This window comes from Pleurodeles waltl, chromosome 6 (genome assembly GCF_031143425.1).
Source record: "Pleurodeles waltl isolate 20211129_DDA chromosome 6, aPleWal1.hap1.20221129, whole genome shotgun sequence".
Taxonomy (NCBI): domain Eukaryota; kingdom Metazoa; phylum Chordata; class Amphibia; order Caudata; family Salamandridae; genus Pleurodeles; species Pleurodeles waltl.
Window position 1 is genome coordinate 489,408,206 of NC_090445.1, and position 20,619 is coordinate 489,428,824.

The 20,619-nt window shown below is 41.7% G+C and overlaps 1 protein-coding gene across 3 annotated transcripts in view; it reads right to left on the bottom strand.

Moving 5' to 3' along the window:
* C6H1orf74 (chromosome 6 C1orf74 homolog) overlaps window positions 1-20,169 on the bottom strand; it is a 34,996-nt gene extending 14,827 nt beyond the window's left edge. The window contains exon 1 of one of the 3 annotated variants that reach the window (XM_069238636.1): window positions 20,081-20,169. The gene's annotated coding sequence lies outside the window, so the exon portion shown is untranslated. The remainder of the gene's footprint in view (window positions 1-20,080) is intronic. The other 2 variants (XM_069238637.1, XM_069238635.1) reach the window with 2 other exon arrangements.
* Between the last annotated feature and the right edge of the window lie 450 nt (window positions 20,170-20,619).

A 20,619-nucleotide genomic window follows, 5' to 3' on the forward strand; every position in this document is an offset into this window, starting at 1 on the left:
ACGATAATCAACTTTTCATTCTACAAATAGTGAATGATGTTAATTGCATCTCCACAATTCATTGTGAGTACCCAAAAGATCTTGTAATGATTAATGAAATTCCTGTCACTATGATGATGGACTCTGGTGCAAAGTTATCTCTAGTGTCTGTACAAGATTATGTGACACTTTTTGAAGGCAAAGTTGATCTTCTGACACCTGATGTTTTTCCTTTCTCGTATGGTGTCAAACCTATTGAATTAAAAGGATATTTCAAAGCGAAGATTAGTTTCAAAGGCAGTGAAATAATTGGGAAAATAAATGTTCCTGTAGTCGGAGATACCATTTTAAGTTGGCCCCATCAGAAAGAATTGGTAATAATTTTGAATCCTAATGCTGTACCGCAAGTTATGGTCCAAGAAGTGTCTGATCTTGAACGTCAATTGTGGAATGAATACCCGGAGGTATTTAATTCCAATGTAGGATGTATAAAAGGCTACATGCATCAGATTGTTTTGAGAAAAGATGCTCAACCCATAGCTTCCAAAGTGCGGAATATTCCAATAAGTTTAAGAGGAAAAGTGAAGCAAGAACTTGAAAGACTTAAAGACAGTGGGATTATTCAAGAAGTAGAGGCAGCACAATGGATAGCTCCTATAGTAGTTGCGACCAAACCTTCTGGAGACATTAGACTGTGTATTGATCTACGCAACTTGAACAAAGAAGTGGTAGAACACAGGTTTCCTCTACCGAACATCAATGAAATGATAAGTACATTAGGAGATGCAAAGGTTTTTTCCACCCTTGATCTTACTTCTGCGTACCATCAAGTACAACTGACTGAAGACTCTAAACTTCTTACCTCTTTTATTACTCCGTTTGGAGTTTTCAAATTCAATCCTATGCCTTTTGGTTTATGTTCAGCAGCGGCTGTTTTTCAAAGATTAATGCAAAATAGGGGGCATGAAGGGGGTGTGTTTTTTCCAAGATGATGTTCTTGTATTCACTAACACTCAAGAAGAGCATGTTAAGAAACTGAGAAGTGTACTTTCGTTGTTCAAAGCCAAAGGTATCACACTGAAAAGAGAAAAGTGTAAATTTGGCCAGTCTCAAATAACATATTTAGGACATGTTATATCAAGTGAGGGTATTAAGCCAAAAAATGACTTAGTACATACTATTATGGGTTTATCCACTCCAAGGTGTAAGAAAGATATTCAAGTCTTTTTGGGGATGGCAGAATTCTATGCCAGGTACATTCCAAACTTTGCTAAAAGATCAAACTCGATTAGATCCCTGCTCAGGAAGGGTAGTGAGTTTATTTGGTCGAAAGAGTGTGAGATGGAATTTCAGGACCTTAAGGAAGCCCTGAATTCTGCTCAATCTCTAAGTAGCTTTCAACCTGGTATTCCATGTTATCTTATTACTGATGCATCTGATAAAGGTTTAGGATGTGTACTGAAACAACTAAGGAATGGAGTTGAAACTACTGTTGCCTTTGCATCTCGTAGTCTACATGGTGCAGAATTTAATTATTCTACTATTGAGAAGGAAGCACTGGCAATTTATTGGGCTATTAAGAAGTTTAGGCAATTTCTTTGGGGAATTTCCTTTGAGGTACGATCCGATCATAAACCGTTGCAAGAGATTTTTAGGAAGAAAGGTTTAGACAATGTGTCTTCTCGCATCTGTAAATGGATAGTTGGACTCCAAGACTATCAATTTACGGTAAAATATGTTCCGGGTTGTGATAATAGGACAGCTGATTGCTTGTCTAGGTTGGTTGCGGATGATGTGTTCGATGAGTCTGATAGTTTGTCATGGTGGACAGAGGATGAAATACAAGTTTGTGCTTTAACAGATGGGTGTGTCTCAGAAAGTGAATTGCGTGAGAAGTTAAGTAAAGATGAGGATCTTTCTAAAGTGATGCATTTGTTGTTGTCAGAGGAATTGAAAGATTGTCATGATATTTCACTTTCTCCTTACAAGAAAGTGTGGAATGAATTGTGGTTACATGAGGGTTTGTTACTAAGAGGTAACAAACTTGTCCCTCCGTTATCTCTACGTGATCAGCTCCTTGCTCCATCACACTCTGGCCATCCTGGTATAAGCAAAACTAAGGAAAGGATGAGGGCATTGTATTGGTGGCCAGGAATGGATATTTATCTAGAAAGGAGAGTACGAGCTTGCCACAAATGCTTTTTGGCGGACAAGACACTTAAGGTGAGAACTCAACCGTTAATACTTAAAGAAATACCAAATTAAGGGGGTCATTCTGACCCTGGCGGCCGGTGACCGCCAGGGTCACCGACCACGGGAGCACCGCCAACAGGCTGGCGGTGCTCCCAAGGGCATTCTGACCGCGGCGGTTCAGCCGCGGTCAGAAAGGGTAAACCGGCGGTCTCCCGCCGGTTTACCGCTGCCCCATTGAATCCTCCATGGCGGTGGAGCGCGCTCCGCCACCATGGGGATTCAGACACCCCCTACCGCCATCCTGTTCATGGCGGGAAACCCGCCATGAACAGGATGGCGGTAGGGGGTGCCGCGGGGCCCCTGGGGGCCCCTGCAGTGCCCATGCCAATGGCATGGGCACTGCAGGGGCCCCTGTAAGAGGGCCCCACAAAGTATTTCAGTGTCTGCTTTGCAGACACTGAAATACGCGACGGGTGCAACTGCACCCGTCGCACCCCTGCAACTACGCCGGCTCAATTCTGAGCCGGCGTCCTCGTTGCAGGGGCATTTCCGCTGGGCCGGCGGGCGCTCTTTTGGAGAACACCCGCCGGCCCAGCGGAAATGTTTGAATGGCCGCCGCGGTCTTTTGACCGCGGTGCGGTCATTTGTCGGCGGTACCTTGGCGGACGGCCTCCGCCGTCCGCCAAGGTCTGAATGACCCCCTAAGTTTGGGAAGAAGTTGCAATTGACATTATGGGGCCTGTATCATCAAGGTCTAATTCCAAGTATATTATTGTATTAATGGATATGCTTTCTCGCTGGCCGGAAGTTTGCATAACCTCTGAGATTACTTCAAAGGTAGTTGTGGATTTTCTTTCCAAAGTCTTCAGCAGAGAGGGTAATCCTGCTGCTATTCTGTCGGACAATGGTGTTCAATTTACCTCGAAATTTATGAGAGATTTTCTTTATTCTAGGGGAATTGTTCATAAAAAATGTGCACTCTGTCATCCAGAAACCAACGGCATGGTGAAAAGGTTCAATAGAACATTGAAAGAAACGATACAGTTGGCTAAAGTAAATGGAGTTAGTTGGGAGAGTTGGGTAGAAGCGAAAGTTGAAGAGTACAGATTCACTCCACATTCCAGCACAGGTCAGACTCCTTTCTTATTGTTTAGAAAACGTGTGCCACATACTAAAATTGATCCTCCATGGCTTAAGAAACATCTTTCTTATGTTATAGATAGAGAGACTATTAAAAGCAACGCTAGGAATAAGGATGAACACCACCAACTAAAAAGAAAGGAAATCTATGATGTTCGTAATTCGGTGAAAAAAAATACTGTATGTGTTGGTGACAAAGTTAGAGTTAAATTACCTGGAACAAACAAGTCTAGCACATCTAGATTCAGTTCAATATATGAAATTGTTAAAATATATAAAGGGGCTGTCAAACTTGATGATGGGCGGATTTGGAACTTGAATAGAATTGTTGTGGTATAATTTGTGTGGGGAGGAGGGTGGTGTAGTATTGTGTTTATTTCTAGAACAATATTGTAAGTAGTGTTTTGTTATAGTATTTCAATGTAGAGTCGTATTTTATGTTTTAGGAGTATTTGATTTGTTTATGATCTATGTGGTATCTCCCAGCTTCACCTGTCGCATTTGGTATCCTCCTCAGCTGGAGCATTCCGTGCTGGACAGTTGATGGTGCTGGAGGTTGAGTGAAGACTGGAGTTCCTGTTTTATTATTTAAGAAAGATAACTGAAATAAATTGGATTTCAACTTCATCTGCGTGGACCTACTCTCATATTCAAGACTGATACTACAGTGGGCGTGGTTAAAAGCCCACATAGATACCAACACGTCGGAGCTTGACCTAAAAATGGGAGCAGGAATGAGTGGAGGCCTGCCTGCTCCTCTCAACAGCATAGAGGAGGTGCAGACATAAAATGTTTCCCAGGCATACACATGAATACCTCACTCAGTACATACTGTTTTGCTTTTCGTTCTAGTATTGGACTCTGTTGTAGTTAATGAGGGGTCAGATCGGGTGCATTTTTAGAATAGCGTTTATTTGGAGTTCACATGAACAAACACAGAAAACACAGAGTTCCCTCGCCAGTCTCCAGCTCCCTGTCGGCTGTCAAGTAACTGCTGCCACAGAACCATCGACTTAACGTTCTTAACATGGAATTGTCGGCATGAGAAGCATGCCGACAATTCTATGAATACAACATATCCACTCCTTTTATATAAATGAAAACACACTATATAACAATTAAACAAAAGAACTAATGACAATATAAAGTAAGAACATTAACACAAATAATGTATAACAAAGGATTACATAATATAATCTTGCAAATACCTTGGAATTTTCCGACATCTTGAACCCAATCCAGGCGTTTGGGTATCACAACTGGTGTTCGGGGTCTAATAATTACTCTCTCTTAAAACTTTATTATCTTTTAGCAACTCCTCATCTGACACGAGTAAAATACTGCTGCAACCTCCACCACTCTCACCATCTATGTCAACATCTATCTCCTTATCCCCTGTGCTGTAAAAGGCAACTCTCCTTTTGTTCCATTGTTGACCATTCTCCAAGACGACATGAAAATCATGAACTTCCCTCACCTTGTATGGTCCACTAAATTTCGTAAGACCTCCACTAACTCGTCCAGATCTTATTTTCACAAAATCTCTTTCAACATTTGATGTGGGAACTCCCCCTTTATCTTTGATTACCTCCCCCTTCTCTATTAACATAGACCTCCATGAGGGATTAAATTTCGTCCCAACCTTCCTGCATCCGTCACCTTGAAGGGTATTTTACCTGTCTCCACATTCTCAGTAGTTCTATATGGCCAAACTAAATCATTCACTATGTCACATACATTTTTGCCACTATTTAAAGCCATTTGGATGATACCTTTCACCATGAGGTTACTCCTCTCCACTATACCATTGGCTTGTGGATTGTACAAAGAACTGCGGGAATGGCATATCACACATGATTTTTAAAAAAACTTTCCATCTTGACATATATTAATAGTGTCCCATTATCTGTAATCACTTTCACAGTACACCCTTCCTCCGAAAATATTTCTTTCTTTGCTCTGATTGTACTACTGGTAGTAATCTCCCTCAAAAATGATACTGTCAACCATTTTGAATGGACATCCACCATAACTAACGCACATCTCAAATCCGAGGTAACTCCTCCTAGCGGGCCAATAAAGTCCATACACACTGTGGGCCACACTTTACCAGGATCTGGTATCGCTCCTCCAACACTTTGGCCCTCATTCCAACCCTGGCGGTCATGGACCGCCAGGGTGGAGGGATACGGAAGCACCGCCAACAGGCTGGCGGTGCTTCAGTGCCCATTCTGACCGCGGCGGTAAAGCCGCGGTCAGAAAAGGGGATCCGGCGGTTTCCCGCCGGAATACCCCTGGCTGGGCTGAATCTCCATGGCGGCGCTGCTTGCAGCGCCGCCATGGAGATTCCGACCCCCTTCCCGACATCCTGTTTCTGGCGGTTTTTACCGCCAGGAACAGGATGGCGGGAACGGGTGTCGTGGGGCCCCTGGGGGCCCCTGCACTGCCCATGCCACTGGCATGGGCAGTGCAGGGGCCCCCTAACAGGGCCCCAGAGAGATTTTCACTGTCTGCATTGCAGACAGTGAAAATCGCGACGGGTGCAACTGCACCCGTCGCACCCCTGCAACACCGCCGGCTCCATTCGGAGCCGGCTTCATTGTTGCAGGGCCTTTCCCGCTGGGCCGGCGGGTGCTCCTTTGGCGGGCACCCGCCGGCCCAGCGGGAAAGCCAGAATGGCGTCCGCGGTCTTTTGACCGCGGAGCGGCCAAATGGCGGTGACCGCATGGTGGGCGCCTTTGTCTCCCAACCTTCAATCTCTTTTTGCCCTCCTTACAGTCTAAACACTTTTTGACCCCAAAATCCACATCACTAACAAACCCTGGCCACTAAAAATGTTCCCTCAATCTTCTTTTGGTAAGGGTTTGACCTAAATGACCTTCATGTGCTAACTTAAACAATTTGTGTCTTAAATCCTCATGGGGAATACATCTGTCCCCTCTCACAACGATGTCATTAGATATTAATGACAACTCCTCCAACACCTTCACAAACGGACGTATTTGAACACTAAGAGTACTCTCTCTTCTCCCTCCTTCATTGATCAATTTAACCACTCTATTCATACCTGCATCATTTTCCATACTTCTTGAGAAATTGTGCCCTGAGTACACTCCAATACATCCTCAACCCTTGCCAGTGCTCCTTCTTATTCACACTCTTGCACACCCTTTATCTACTTTTTGCCAATCTTGTGGTAGGCGGAACAGACAATCCGCCCTAACATTACACCACCCCTGAATATACTCAACTTCAAATAGATACTCCTGCAGACCTGCCAACCTGGCCAGTCTTGCTGAGACCTTACCTATGCATCCCGGAAATAACACTCTTGTACTTATCTTGTGGTATGTGCAAATAATTATTTTGCGTCCCCACACATAGGTCCTAAAATACTCAATCGCCCATGTAGCAGCCAGGGTCTCTCTTTCAATCACTGAGTAGTTCTGTTCCATTACAGTCAAGGATCAAGAGGCAAATGCCACAGTTTTTTTTCCTTTTATACCATGCATTTGTGACAAGATCGCCCCCAAACCAATGGCACATGCATCGAATGCAATAATAGTTTTCGCACGGACATCAAATGGTACCAAAACCTTTTCTCCACACAACTCTTTTTTTTTTTTTTACTTGAAACGCACTCTTCTGTTCCTCCCCCCACTGAAATTTCTGTCCTGTGTGTAAAAGTTTCCTCAAATTTTCTGTTTTGTCCACAAAGTTTTTTATGAACTTTGAATAATATTCCATCAAACCTAGAAACGATCTAAGTTGATCCTTGTGCTGGGGAGAGGGAGCGTTTTTGATTGCATCCAACAAACACCTTCTTGGCTTTACCCCTCGCTCCGACAAATTCCCAAGTATTCAATCTCACTCACTAAAAATGTGCACTTTTCTCTCTTTAACGTTAATCCTGCTTTCTTAATCCTGTCCAATACACATCCTGTATACCCCTGACTACAGTCACCAATCTTTGAAATACTCCTGCAACAGGAGCAAGACCTAATGGCATCCTTGTGAACTGGAAGATCCTCTCCATTGTGATAAAAGCCGTAAGTTCTTTAGACTCATCATGTAATTTGACTTGGTGATATGCACTCCGAAGATCAAGCATAGAAAAATATTTCCCCCCTTGTAACAATAAAATCAACTCATTGATATTAGGTAATGGATAGTTATCTACCACAATATTTTGGCTGAGGGTACGGAGGTCAACACAACACCTCAGACTACCATCCGATTTTCCAGTTATGACAACCAGAGAAATACAACTAAAAGTTTCAATCTGCTCAATAGTACCCTCCTGTACCATTTTTGAGATCATCTTTTTCACTTCCCCATGAGCCGAAATTGGTACCTTTCTCAACTTATATTGAACTGGAATAGCATCTTTTTTCACTACAATTGTATGCACATAACCTTAAGTTCCCCTAGTGTTTCAATGAAAACTTCCTTGTATTCATCCAGAATCACATCAATATTAGCGTCATCTACTAACATAACACTATCCTCTGCTTGTGGGTATATCTTAATATGAAGATCATATTGATGATGCCATCCCAGAATTGGGGGTCCATTGCTGGCCACATATACCTTCCTATTCACATGTCTTTTCCCAACTCCATCTTTGCCAACAAATAACTCAATATGTTTATCTTCTCACCCTGGCACCCCCCTGGATTTATGTCTTTGGGTAAGAGACGTATTCCAGGCCATTCTTGTGTAAATAACTCTTTGGGTATAATGGCATTCAATGATCCAGAATCAATCATTAGCTGTATATTCCTGTCTCTTACTATAAAGTACGTAGTCGGTCTAGGTGGCTTGATATCCTCCACCTCTCCCTTGTTCTCTACTGACAAAACTCTAGCTAATCCTTCCTCAAATGTTGGGTGATCATCATAAACCACTCCTACGTTGTACTTGGACCCTGTTTGACATACACGTGCAAAATGCCCCTTTTTCCACCACTTCATGCACTCTTTACCTACTGCAAAACATGTTTTGGATTCTCAATTGTGAAACTTACTGCCATATCTTGTACACGGCCTACTAACATATTTACCCGCATTACTATAAGTCACTTTGTTGCTATTTGAACGTACATTCTTAGTGCTTGCTTGTACATCTCCACCCTCTTTACTTATACAATTAACACCATGCTCATTCGCATTTCCTTTGTTCTTTTTCTCCATTTCTTTCATGCAGGATATTGACTGTTCAACAATCTTTGCTATTTCAATAGCACATATGATTTTTTGACGCCCACAGTCTTTTCTGCATTTTTTTGCTTCGACACTGCACAATTACTTAGTCCTGGATGAACTTATCTGTCATTGATCCACATTGCCATCTGGTAGACAATTCTCTCAATCTTGAAACAAATGAATCAATACTATCCCCTGTTCTCTGTAGTTGCGTATAAAATTTGTGTCTTGTCATAACCATATTAGTTTCTTTTGCAAACCTTTATTCCAATCTCTTTAATGCTTCAGTGTATGTATCCATTGTTTGTTGACCATCTTGTTGTAATATTTGGGGTAATTATTTAAATGTATGCTGACCTTCTTGACCCAACTTGCTAAGTTGCTTTTTTCCTTGCGGGTCTCAAATCTTGTCCATCCAATTCCACCAAATAATTTTCAAAAATGTCCACCCTCTCCTCCCATGGAATGGATGGATTACCAGGTTGAATAAGAAATGGGTGAGGTGATATTATGCCTTGGTTGTTGGTAGCCATTGATGCAGTTCAATATATATTTTCTGGAATTTTATATTATATATATTATATATATATATTTTTTCCCTTTCTTCTTAGTTTTTTTTGGTATCTACTTTATTCTTTATTTATTATTATTTTGTTTAATGTCCTGTTGTCACTTCAAAAGATTTTATGATGTATCCTCTGAAGATCGAATTCCTTTTAATCCCCAAAGTCCTAAAATGGCCGCCGTAACGCTACCATGCGTCTAACCTCCTAGCAACCACCAGTATCAACATACTCGTTGATGCATCCTTTGACCCTTGTGCACGCTCCGCCGGAAACAGTCATCTGACTGACTATTGAGTGTGCTCCACAACACCCGCACAGACAGCAGCTCGCACTATTCAGCTCGTGCTCCTCAAAGTAACGAGTAAGTCACCGCTCTGGCCGCTCTGTTATACATAAATGCTGCTCTGGAAACACAGTAACCTGTGTTAACTATGCTGACAGACAGGATCGGTCTGCTTAAGGAATTCTTTCATCTTGTGGGTTCGTCGCTCTTTACATCTGTGTCCACGCCACCTCCATCAGCTGGCAATCGTCGCCAAAATTGTTGTGGTTAATGAGGGGTCGGATCTGGTGCATTTTTAGCATAGCGTTTATTTGGAGTTCATGCGAACACAGAAAACACAAAGCTCCCTCGCCAGCATCCGGCTCCTTGTCGGCTGTCAAGTAACTGCCGCTACGGAACCATTGACTTGATGTTCTTGACATGGAATTGTCGGCATCAGAAGCGTGCCGACAATTCTATGAATACAACAGACTCCTAATTTGTATTGGGATAAACTGGACTACAGGTCTCAGAATGAAAAAACTTCGACTGAAGAAACTACTCATGTATGCATCTGGAAAATTTGAGAGCTCTGTCAAGTGGCAGTTTTATGATGGCGGCATGAAGTGTGAAGCCCCATGTGAAATGGAGCTTTACAGTCTCTGTATTATTACCATAGACAAGTGCAAATGAAATTGTTTACTACCTATACAGGTATCATCCCTATATTTACAAACTCACAAAAGAACATTCTCAGGTCTGATTCTGCGGTCCATCAGAATGTATGTGTCCTCCTTTTGAACCCACTATGACTGCATATCATAGTCCACTGTAAGTTTAACTCTTATTATACGTCAGAAGTGATCATATTGATTTATAATGGAAATGTTTTGTAAAATGCACCATTTTGGGCAATATGTATCCCTAAATTTCCCCTTACACTGGTTGGGCTCATTCAGTGCACTCACTAGCTATGTGCAGTGTGGAAGCTGGTCTGACAAAATTTGCCAGGGCTGCTTTTAGTTGCCAATCCGACCCTGGTAATAAGTTAAAACAACAGTACTAAAATACTTTTCATTTATTATTTTGCATAGTCAGGGGTGTGGAATTTAATAAAATAGCTACTTGTCCATGGCACAGGTTGCTTCTTAAATGTACTTGTCCTGTAAAAAAATCTACTTGTCCCTTTGGTGCCATGTAGTGTGCAATACATTATGGCAGCAATCTCAATATGTGAGAGCTCTGATAATAGCCTATCTGATTATGCTAGGGCTACTACTATAGTAGGGCTTGAATGTTTGCAATTTCAATACCTGCTATAGCAATTTCCTTATTTTATCACATTTCCGCAGATCTACATACTGGGGCTGACGGAAGCAGTAAGCAATGGTTCCAGGGCTGGAATGCCTTTGAATCTGAAAACCTACTAATTTGCATGTTTTAAGGATTTTCACCAGCTCTTCCCTAATCATTTCCTACAATAAGAAAGGTGGGAAATTTGCTCCTGGCAATGGCAAAAGTAGAAGTTCTTTCAGGGTTGCGAAAAAAGTGGTTGGAGGCAAAGTGAACTTGTAAACATTCAAGAGATTTTCACAGGAGTCAATCTACACACACATTTGTTCGTGCTAAAATACAGTTCACAAATATTTTCTAGGAGTAAGATTTCATGGTCTATTTCCGTAAGTTCTTGTGAATTCACGAAAGCCACAAATTCAAAGACATTTATCATGGGTGCACTTTTGTGACTTTCTTTAAAAACGAGGTCCCTAATTAGGTCTGGCATTAACAAAGACATTTTGTTTTTATTAAACTTCTATTTCGCTCTCTATCGGCTAGCTTTACAGTGTGTGCTCACATTCTCCTCTTCCACAAGGACATATTGGCACACAAAGTAGTTTTGTTTAGTTCCAGGAACTACTGTTGCAATCCATAGCGTAACAAAACTAGAGAGGGCACCCCTGCAAAAAACATGGAGGGCACCCCATCCGGCCTCACTCAGGGCATGTGCTGTGCAGTGGGGCCCCTCTTGGAGGGGGGCTGTGGGGCCTTTGTTACGCCACTGGTGGCAATGTGTGCTTTTTAAGACCAAAAACTTTGTTTTCCTTTTTGCCAGTGTTTGTTACAATGGTGAGGGTCTGGCAGTTCCCACAACAATGAAATTCTACAAAACGCCATGTCAAAACAAGACAGGCATTGACAAAACCGAAAACCCACATAAAATGTTATATCAATTGGATTTGACAGTGCTTGTTTATTTTCATGCTTCCCATAATCTTGTTGAAAATGGTTACAGTGATTTTCCATTAGGAATATTTTTGGGAAATACTAGCATGCATCAAAACATTTTGCTAAGTGATGCGTCAAAGAAATAGCACCTACATTTTTATAGTAGCAAAACATTTTTTTCCCTATTGCAATTTTTTTCTGCTATTTTATTTTGAAGGCAAAGAAGCATCACTCTTGCTTACAAGCTTCTGCAAACATTTACATCTAATCAGACAGCATTCTGGAAGCCTTATACTTAACCTCATATTGTTAATCTTTTCAAACGTGTATACATTTTTCTTCCCTTTTTTAGGGTCGAGCCTGCGCATGCGTATCGCTAGCGAGAGGCTTTATGAATTAGAAAAGGGCTCGGAGCCCCGTCCACGTCAGTGACTTTCATTGTTTTGTGGGCTTGCCGCTTATAATCTGCTTGCTTTGATTAGTGGAAGGCACGCATTCGTCATGCCTTTTCCGGTGGTTAGCCCTCCTCGAGCGCAGCGACCAAGTACAGAAAACATGCAAGGGTCGCTGTTTCCCGTCAGGTTTATGGACTACTTTTTCTCTATTTTCGCAGCGCGATCTCGCTTGGCAGAAGTCGAGCGCTTTGCATAATATCGACCTTGTTACACAGTTAATTGCACTTTTGCCGTTTACTTACATAATTGCACTTTTGTCGATTGGTTTCATTACGAGTGAACTGTAGCAGCGCGATTGCGCAGTTTTTTTCTTTTAACGTGGCAAGAAAATTCCAGTTTGGAGTTTACAACTGGTAATAGCTGTAACTCGGACAAATGCTACAACCTAGTGCATTGCAAATGCTTGATTAAAAAAGTTTATTCCTCTGCACTGATCGAAAACACTATTGGCAGCCTGGGCACTATTGGCAACCTGATCCCAGCTCCCTTCGACGGGCGCACGCTGATTGGCTGGTGGCAGACTTGCCAAGGCCCGATTGGCTGGGACATCCAGGGTCCTGTCTGAGAAGCAGTGGGCAGAGACCAGGGACAAAGTGAGGAAAGAGAACCTTATATCTTGCGTACACTAAGGCTCGCGACCAAGTCGGTTTTGTGTAATATTTGGTATCCCCTAACACCGGGTATCTGCTGGAGTCTAGGCACCTTGGTCCACCTTACAGTGCTACGGAGCCTCAACCGCCGGGGCGTCAGAATGAGGTGCAGGTGAGTGGCCGCTCTTTGCTCGTGGAAGGTGCGTGTGCCCTAGTGCAGTGCTAGTTGGCATTTGGTGCTGGTAGGTGCAAGAGGCACCCCTGACACTACCCCTGCAGATATCACCTAACCAGTGGCCCTCCCTGGTGTCTCTTCTCCAGCGATGTGCAAATTGACCCCTTTTCCTGCCCCTTGACTTCTTCCGACTCCTTCCCTATCCATTGGCGTAGCAAGGGTGCCCTGGGAGGGACCCTGGTACGAAAGCAGAAAATGCTCCCTTATGTTTCCTGGGTGGATAGTAAAGTACAACAAAATGGAATTTGGCCCTCTAAGAACAGTGCACTGGCCTTGCTACTGACAGCCACCCTCCTGTTTCCCCACTTGCACATCCAACCCCCTTCCCTCCCCACCTCCTAGCTTAGAGTGTCCACGGTGCTCCCCACTCTGTATTCAACACTTGCTCATACTCATACTACCTCTGACCCGGGCCCACGATTCCTTTCTTCAATACATCTGAAGCTCCCGCGGCTCTTTGCCCAGAAAGTGCAAGAGCACACCTGAAGGAAATATTGTCCAGTTAGACTCAGCTGCGAGCTATTGAAGATATAATGGGCTCAAATTCCTGGCACGGCATAGGTTAAAATAATTAACCTGTTCCGGTTAAATTCCATGTCGATATTATTTTAAATCACAGGCTTCCACTATTTTAATGTGTGTCTACCCTTTGTGCATTGCAAACACTTTTGTTTTTTCAACATTACGCTATATAAGAAAAAATATAACTCACTTTTTTGTGTATGCATTTTGTCACCTCTTGGAACTGAAACATGCAAACAACAAAATGATTCTTCATAACGTGCCCGCAAGTCACAATGCACAACAAAAATCAGGATTTGATGTGCTAGTCATCTAGGAAACTTAAGAGTTTTGTGGGTCATGTTTTTTTCATTTATCTGTGGTCGAGTCATGACCTTTTTATGCCTGTACTGGCATTTGTATAGTAGAGACTGGATAGGAGCCTGTTTTAAAGTGTGACACGTGCCACAGCATATTGCATAATGGTGGCACGTAAGTCAATGTGGAATTGTATGAAAATCATCCCACATATGCCTAGCGGAAGTCTCCAGATGTGATCCATTCATAACTGTGCAGAAACAAGCAATGGCAAAGAAAACAGGCACGGCTTGGGAAGCTGATTTGATGGGTAGTTTTTTATTTTTTTTAATCCCAATTCTATGCCATAAAAAGAATAACTCTTGGTTATATATGATGTAGACTTTAAATGGAACATTGTTGCTGCTTCACAACAGGCAAGTGACCTTCAAACAGGCATAGAAACCATGTTAATTGTAGTACGTATTACAGGAAAATAAGATTATTTTTGGCACAAACAAAAGGGTACTAATGGCTTTGAATTACTGCAACCTGGAGGCACATAAGAGTGGCTAAAATACCAAAAGGCAAAGAATGGAAACAAAAAACATTTGCAAAGTAATGTATTGGCCTATCTTCCCTGACCCAGAGTGTAGGTTTTAGGTACTTGTGTGCTTTATGAGGAAAAATGCAGTCACTCAGTACAAGAGAACCTGTGCCTGAAGTGGGCGCCCATGCTGTATGCTGTGGTGAGTGGAAGCAACATGTGAATGACAGTTGAACAGACTGATGGAAGAAGGACCCTGGTCCAACTCCTTTTTAGGTTGAGCATAGCAGCGCGCAAGCGCTGCTTTTCTGACGTGTTAGTATGTATCTGCACTTCTAACCACACCCACTGCACGCCCATCACTATCACTCGTTCATGTAGTTGCCTTTCAAAAATCCTTTGTTTTCATTGGCAACTGATTTAAGTTTGTCCCTCCTTAGGGCGGTTTTGTTACCGCCTTGGCCATGGACCCAGTTACATGGATAATTGCACTTTTGCCGATAACTTTTTCCTTTTGTCTACCTCTTCGGGCTCACGGCGGCGGTTTGAATCAGTTCACTATATCAACTGTTTTACTTTTTATTTTCAGTTTGTGTGGCAAGAAAAGTCCAGTTAGGAATTTACAAGGCTAATAGCTCTAGCTCGTGCAAACGCGAGACCCATCGCATTGTAAATGCTTGTTTTCACTGGAACCACTGTCAGTAGTGCAGCATGACCTCAAAATGTTAATTTACAGCGCTCATCCTAACAATGAAGGCTTTTCATTTTTTAACCATAAATATGAGTTTAAACAGCATTTACATTTGGAGACACATATTACTTCAACTGCAGACAGTTCCCTTCTCTGTAAACTGGCAGCCAAAGGGTTTGTGCTGCAGGGGGTTGGGCCTGCTTGTCCCAAGGACAAAATAATCATAAAAACTTGTTGCTCTTGAACCCAAACAATATGTCCAGTGTGTCGGGCGATAGGAATTCCACATCCCTGACAGTTTTCTTATCTTGTAGAAACAAATTTAGTATTTCAGGTGCTACATCTTAGCGACAAGAAAATGATGGTGTAAATATTTGATTTTAGAAAATGCAACTGCCAGTGCACCTTCTTGCTCCTTTCCTTGCTCACTGCGTCCTTCTCTCAGTACCCTTCTCCCTTGTCTTTAACCTACTTACATCTATCTTGTGTGGATCTCACCTAAACCTGTGGGATGCACCTTCATAGTTTCTGAATGGTATATTGTAGACCATCAATGACGTGCTTTAGGTAATCTTAGGGCATTTCCTCACTCATGTAGGGGGACTGCTTAGCCAATTTACTTGCTAAGGTAGTTATGGTAAATAAACACAATACTGCAGGGATGTGGCATTCCTATCACCCAATACCCGGGACATATTGTTTGGGGTCATGGGCAACAAGATTTTATCTTTATTTTGTCGCTGGGACAAGCAGGCCCACCCCACGCAGCACAAACCCTTTGGCTGCCAGTTTACAGAGAAGGGAACTCTCTGCAGTTGAGGTAATATGTGTCTCCAAATGTTAATGCTGTTTGAACTCATATTTATGATTCAAAAATGAAAAGCCTTCATTATTAGGATGAGTACTGTAAATAAAATTTGGAGGTCACGCTGCACTACTGGCAGTGGTTCCAGTAAAAAAAAAGGGAAGAAAAGTGTATACATGTTCGAAAATGTTAACAATATGAGGTTAAGTGCTCTCTGATTAGATGCAAATGTTTGCAGAAGCTTGTAAGTAAGAGGGATGCTTCTTTGCCTTCAAAATAAAATTTCAGAAAAAATTGCAATAGGGAAAAAATGTTTTGCTATTATGAAAATGTAGGTGCTATTTCTTTGAAGCATCATTTAGCGAAATGTTTTGATGCATGCTAGTAATTCCAAAAAATATTCCTAATGGAAAATCACTGCAACCATTTTAAACAAGATTATGGGAAGCATGAAAATAAACAAGCACTGTCAAAGCCAATCGATACAACATTTTATGTGGGTTTTCGGTTTTGTCAATGCCTGCCTGGTTTTGACATGGCGTTTTGTAGAACTTCACTGTTGTGGGAGCTGCCAAACACTCACCATTGTAACCAACACTTGCAAAAAGGAAAAATATGTTTTTGGTCTTAAAAATCACACATTGCCACCAGTGGCGTAACAAAGGCCCCACAGTCCCCCTCTAGGGGGCCCCATCTGCACAGCACATGTCCTGAGTGAGTCCAGAGGGGGTGACCCCCCATGTTTTTTGCAGAGGTGCCCCCTCTAGTTTTGTTATGCTATGGATTGCGAAAGTAGTTCCTGGCACTGAACAAAAATACTTTGTGTGCCAATATGCTTCTTGTGGAAGAGCAGAATGTGATCACTCACTGTAAAGCTAGCAAATATAGAGCGAAATAGAAGTTTAATAAAAACAAAATGTTTTTATTAACGCCAGACCTAATTAGGGACCCAATTCTCAAAGAAAGTCACAAAAGTGCACCCATGATAAATGTGTTTGAATTTGTGGCTTTCATGAATTCACAAGAACTTACAGAAATAGACCATGAAATCTTAGTCCTAGAAAGTATTTGTGAACTGTATTTTAGCACAAACAAATGTGTGTGTAGATTGACTCCTGTGAAAATCTATTGAACGTTTACAAGTTCACTTTGCCTCCAACCACTTTTTTCCACAACCCTGAAAGAACTTCTACTTTTGCCATTGTCAGGAGCAAATTTCCCACCTTTCTCGTTATGGGAAAAGATTAAGGAAGAGCTGGTGAAAATCCTTAAAACATGCAAGTTAGTAGGCTTGCAGATTCAAAGGCATTCCAGCCCTGGAACCATTGCTTACTGCTTCCGTCATCCCCAGCATGTAGATCTGCGGAAATGTGACAAAATAAGGAAATTGCTATAGCAGGTATTGAAATTGCAAACATTCAAGCCCTACTATGGTAATAGCCTTAGCATAATCAGATAGGCTATTACCAGAGCTCTCACATATTGAGATTGCTGCCATAATTTATCACCACACTACATGGCACCAAAGGGACAAGTAGATTTTTTTACAGGACAAGTACATTTAAGAAGCAACCTGTCCCATGAACAAGTACAGTAGATATTTTATTAATTTCCACACCCCTGAATACTGTCTCCATCTAACTTAAGTATCTTGCCACATGCTATGTCTAAGCACAGCTAAAAGTTGGCACAATACCATTAGCAGGCAGTCTAAACTTGATAAATAATATTGGTCACATTTGCTTACAAGGGGATCATTTGATACTATTTGATAGGGACTTCCAGCAAGACGACCTCCTTGAAAAATGAAATTAATGTGTACAGTTCAGACCACTGTTGTTGGTTGATTGTAAGTTAAATGCACAAGTACCCTAAAGTTTCTTCAATACGTCCACAACCCACCGAAAATGTTCACCGGGCTGCACAAATATAAGCATCATTTTTGTTTTTAAAGTTGACAGCGATGTTGGCAGAATCCAAGTTAATGCAAAACCCTGAACAATGACATGCAGACAGCTGCCAAGTAGCTCCTATATAGAGGATGTGACCACATTTGCAGTCAGCAGAGGACCAGATTCCTGCCATGAAACTACAGCTTCAAAGTTGTCTTATGTCACGAATGACACTGTCATCTGCCCACTGTCGTCTATTCAACATTCTGGAACTTGTAACTCACTGCTATGATTACAATTTCTCTGCCTACAAGCTGTTTTTAACTGTAGGCTACTACTTGGATATTTCACATCTGACACCGGTCCAATGTATAAAACTAAAGACTGCATCCAGACAAAACCATTTTGATGGATAGTTAAGGTGGGCACAGTAGTGGTTTCAGTGGGATGGTTCCCAGTGTATGTAATCTGTAAAAGAATAAGTGCAAGGGCCAAAAGTGTTTTGCAGAAGCCTGTGGCTGGCACTATAAAATGTCAGGGTTGGCAAATAAAAAAAGTTGCATAGTCTTGATTCCACCAAATGTCTTTTCGACCACCACAATCTCACTATCTGCTCTTTTATCTTACTCTGTCAGGTTCTTTCCATCCCAGCTTTCAACGTGTGTCACTCTTTCACCTTTTCTGTTTTTTTCTTGCTCAGTGTCAAAGTCTGATGAGGAAAAATAAGTACTGATTTCCATTTTTTTAAAAAAAGAAGAAGAAGAAAAAAATGAGTTGGTGGATCCCACCTGCAATCAATGGCTCAAATTAAGCAATGGGTTCTCAGATCTGGCAGTAATTAAAAACAAACTATTTAACAAGTCCCTACCCTGTCTTTTATTGAAGCCCTTAATTTTACAGATAAGACACTTCGATTCATGAAAAGTGACTGAAAAAAACCATAAAGGAATCCATAACCGTGATGTTGTTGCTGTTTACATTTCACAAGTTTCGCTTTTTCCATTATCTTAAGAGTGTGCTCTTTTTCAAGAATGTTGTGCTTCTGCAGTTTTTCTTTTATGCAACATGTGAATGCTAAAACTGACATAAGTGTGAGTTTCTTACAGTGCCTGTTAGTAGAATTGCCATCTCAGCTGGGTTTTACCAGCTTGGCCATTATCATTCTATCGAGGCCAGCAAAAAAAAGGTGGCAACCCTACCTGCCAGTGATTCATGAAGGGGTTCAGAATACATGGTCATTCAATCCATGGCTTCTCTGTAGTATGGTCAGGTGTGACAAATGCACAATTGTATTTCTACGTTTGTGAAAGGGGTACACAGATATTGAAATATAGAAGGGGTAAATGAAAATGCAGTGCTTACATGCGGACGGTTGTGCTGTGTGCGCCGGGGATGGTGAAGCAAAGTAGATGCATGGAGTTAGGGTGAGAAGATTTTTAAAACGCAAAAAAAATATTTTCCACAAACACAGATGTAGAAATAACATTTTGCACTGACCAATGGGCACAGATGACTCACCTGACAGCGCTCAACAATACAGACAATGCAGTAAGAGAATTAAATCCAACTTTTAAAGCAAAGCCATCTGTGTAAGCTGCATTCTGCTATGGGTTGCTAACCTTTTCTGCACTTCAACACATGAAAACTTGCCTCCCTATGGTGTCAGTCAATCCTGCATGAAAACCAGGATAGGTGCTACATTTAGTGAATTTTGGGAGGACACGTGATGATGAATATGGACTGTCCCGCCAAACGTAGGGCGGCTCGTCAACCTCAAAGAACTATGTGCTGGACAGCTAAATGGAAATGCTGAGGAGAAGGCATGAGTTGTCAGATATGCAGACGGAGGGTTTCTGAAAGATGTGGGGAGTAAAAGGACCGACGTGTGTAAGAGAAAGTGCATTGGAAAGTGGCATGAAGGGAAGACACTCCGAAGTCCACTGTGGCCTCGTATACATTGGTAACGTTTAATTACCAGTCTCATATTTCCTGAATGTAAAGATTTTTTAATTCTAATTATTCACAGCAAAATCGTCCTTGTTACTAATTTAGCTAATGCTGGCATTGGTAACAAGCATAAACAAGTCAATGGATTGCTTTATGTGTATGCCTTCTATTACGTGTTATGTCTAGATACAAAGTCAGAAGCAAAGCATTTCCGTTCCATATTTTACATCACGCCCCTGAGTTAGATAGACCACGCCCCTCGTTCCCTAGTTAGTTTCTTAGGTCATGTCATTTTTTAGATTCCCGAAAGCCCCCATTGTTTCCATGTTACTTACAGCCAGGGCCAACATTTCCCTGACTATAATCACAGCACCTTTTCACGATGACTACGTTAGAATATAGAAATACTGTAGTCATAAAACAAACGACGAAACCCTTCAAACATAATGACCCTAATTGGAAAGAATATCCATATATCAAAAATCCGCATAGTCCTAATGTCGGTGCTTGAAATAAAACAGCAGTTTATCAAGCCCACATTAATTCTTACCCTACCGCGTATGCTATCTTGCTCCCCCGACGATGCACAACTTAAAAATATCACGTACATGCGGTTTCTTCTGTAATATTCAGACTCCCGCAATGAAATAAAAGAAGGACGATTTTAGAAAAGCAATACTCTATGAATTCGGGAGCAGAACTCTAAATGTAACTATTGAGAAGGTTTAAAGGTTTTAACATCTAGACATTGTTTACTTCCTATTTAATTTAGATTATGAAAAAAATGCTTTTGAGGTCACAAGTGAGTGTATACAGTATAGAAGATTTATTTCTAAATGTATACCAAATAAACAACTCCAATATGGCCGCCAGTTTTACCAGACTGTGCAGCGTTAGAATGACTCTTGTTTTCTCTTCGTTGTCCGTGTTGTTCATTTCCTAACGTGTTGGTTTCCGTAACCCCTTCGCTGCCAGGCCTTATTTTGACTATTTGGGGCAGTTCGCGGTTAGGCCCACGTAAGTTTTTGTACAGATAAGGTACCCAGGCCAAATTTGCATCCTTTTTTTTTCCACTAGAGGTACACAGAG